This window comes from Urocitellus parryii, chromosome 5 (genome assembly GCF_045843805.1).
Source record: "Urocitellus parryii isolate mUroPar1 chromosome 5, mUroPar1.hap1, whole genome shotgun sequence".
NCBI classification, from domain to species: Eukaryota; Metazoa; Chordata; class Mammalia; order Rodentia; family Sciuridae; genus Urocitellus; species Urocitellus parryii.
In genome coordinates this window covers 115150967-115153877 of record NC_135535.1, presented here as the reverse complement: position 1 = coordinate 115153877, position 2911 = coordinate 115150967, and the positions used below count along the sequence as shown (strand labels likewise).

Here is a 2911-nt window from a genome sequence, read left to right as displayed (position 1 = left end):
CTTAATGAGACCTTTTCTCAAAATAAGATTTAAGAAATGGCCTTGGATGTGGCTCAGTGGTTGAGTGCACCTAGGTTCACTCCCCATTACAAAAAAAAAAAAAACATTATAATAATAATTATGTCTAATGTAATTCTGGCATGATTTCCTGAAGTTAGCACCATTGTATTTTGGGGATAAGGCCATTCTGTATAGTGGAGGCCATCCTGTGCACTATAGGATGTTGAGCAGTGTGCCAGGCCCCCACCTGGAAGGTGCTGATGGTCTTGCTTCCACCCCAGTTCTTAAAGGCATATGTGTCTCTGGGTATTGCGAGGCCCCTTTGGGTAGAAGCTGGGCTTAAATACCCCTGTCCCCATTGAGAACTGTACTACAGAAGGAGAAAGGGGACCTAGAGATGCAAAACTCTAAGCTAAATAAATGATAAACTGGAATACTAAGCAATAGGCAAAAGCCACAACAGGGCCAGGGCTGGGGCTGGGGCTTAGCTACAGAGCACTTATCTAGCTTGGCTGGGACCATAGGTTCCATCCCCAGCACCACAAAAAAGAAAAAAAGTCAAAGTAGGAGTCACAGAGGAATAGAGAACAAAGGTACCAAGTAGGACTAAACCCCAGGATGGAGAATCAAATCCAACCCCAAACCAAAATCCTGATAGGAGGAGTGGGCAGATCCATAGCTCTGTGGAGCTCTATGCCTCCTCTTCAGTGACAGATGGAACAAAAGGCAGGAGAATGAATATGGTACAGATGTTGTGGAGAAAACTACAGACCAGCCAGTCCCAGGTGGCACCCAGGAACTTCAGCACCCCATATGGCAGGACACACACCCTTCTCAGGTGTGCCCATGGGCACATGCAGCAAGACGGCTGCATTCTGAACTGGACCACTCTCAGTAACCTGAAGGTGCTGCAGTCCAAGGGCACAGGTTCCTAACCACGCTGAGCAGGTGGCTCTCTGGAAAATCCTTACATGCCTGGATCTGTTAACAGCATGCTTCTAAATAAGATCATCTTGGAGTGAGGAAAGATTCTTCAAAGAAGACATAGAAAGTAAAACCTACACAAGAAAAATTGTAGGGGACTGGGCTGCACTCGGTGGCAGAGGTGTGCCTAGAATGGGTGAGGCCCTAGGTTGCCTCCCCAACACCACACACACAAAAAGATTTTTAAAATCAAATTTAAGTAAAAAATTAAAATAAATCTGAATTAAATGCGAAAACAACTTTGCACTCATTTCCACACACAGATAACTGTCATGTGTGGAGTTCCCTGTCCCCTTACCCTCCCTGTCCACTGGGAGCCAGCTGCTATCATTAGGGATAAAGGCAGTGAGCTCAATTGTTCTCATCTCTTCTCTAGTTTTGGAATATTTTGAAATGAAAGCCAAATAGAAATGATTTTTGTAAAAATTTATTTTAGAGATGCTGTGTAATCACTGAGAAAGTAAGGAAGACACTTGCATTTCCTAAAAATGCTGAATTACCTCAGTGCTGATCAGTGGGAAATCAAAGAGGATGAGAAGGATGACAAGCCATCTGAGCTCTAGATAAGAGGGGATATTGCCTTGCTGAAAACTTACAGTCAGAGTACTTACTCATGGAAGATTAAGCAGGTTGAGGATGACATTCAACAACTTCTTAAGAAAATTAATGAGCTCACTGGTATTAAAGAATCTGACACTGGCCTGGCCCCACCAGCACTCTGGGATTTGGCTGCAGAGAAGCAAACTCTCCAGAGTGAACAGCCTTTACAGGTTGCAAGGTGTACAAGGATAATTAATGCTGATTCAGATGACCCAAAATACATTGTCAATGTGAAACAGTTTGCCAAGTTCATGGTAGACCTCAGCGATCAGGTGGCACCTACTGACATTGAAGAAGGGATGAGAGTTGGTGTGGACAGAAATAAGTATCAAATCCACATTCCACTGCTTCCTAAGATTGACACAACAGTTACCATGATGCAAATGGAGAAAAAACCTGATGTCACTTACAGTGATGTTGGTGGTAGTAAGGAACAGAGAGGTTTGTTAACCTTGGCATTGAGCCTCCCAAGAGTGTGCTGCTGTTTGGTCCCCCAGGCACAGCCAAGGCAGTTGCTAATAGGACTGATGCTTGCTTCATTCGAGTTATTGGATCTGAACTTGTACAGAAATATGTTGCAGAGGGGGCTCCAATGGTTCATGAGCTTTTTGAAATGGCCAGCACAAAAAAAAGCCTGCCTTATCTTCTTTGATGAAATCGATGCCGTTGGGGGCTCGGTTTGATGATGGTGCTGGAGGTGACAATGAAGTACAGAGAACAATGTTGAAACTGATTAATCAGCTGGATGTTTTTGATCCTTGAGGCAACATTAAAGTGCTGATGGCCACCAACAGACCTCATACTCTAGACCCAGCACTGATGAGGCCAGGGATATTGGATACAGGATTGAATTTAGTTTACCTGATTCAGAGGGTCAGACTCACATCTTTAAGATTCATTCTCCTTCAATTAGTGTTGAAAGAGATATCAGATTTGAATTGTTAGCATGACAATGTCCAAATAGCACTGGTGCTGAGATTAGAAGTGTCTGCACAAAAGCTGGTATGTTTGCAATTCGAGCATGGCAAAAAATTGCTACTGAGAAGGATTTCTTGGAAGCTGTAAATAAGTCATTAAATCTTATGCCAAATTCAGTGCTGCTCCTCGCTACATGACATACAACTGAACCTCAAAGGCTTTCAAATGAAAACTTCAGTTAGAATCTTAAGCTTATAAAGACTTGTTAATACCAATACCACCTCACACACAAAAAAATGGTTTAAAAATTGTAAAAAAAAATTATTTATTTGATGCCAGGGATTGAAACCAGGGGTGCTCAACCACTGAGTCACATCTCTAGCCCCTTTTTATTTTTTTTTTAATTTTG

The 2911-nt window shown here is 42.7% G+C and overlaps 1 pseudogene; it reads left to right on the top strand.

Annotated features, from left to right (window-relative positions):
- The first annotated feature begins 1472 nt into the window (after window positions 1-1472).
- LOC144255178 (26S proteasome regulatory subunit 7 pseudogene) lies at window positions 1473-2710 on the top strand (annotated as a pseudogene).
- Window positions 2711-2911: the final 201 nt, after the last annotated feature.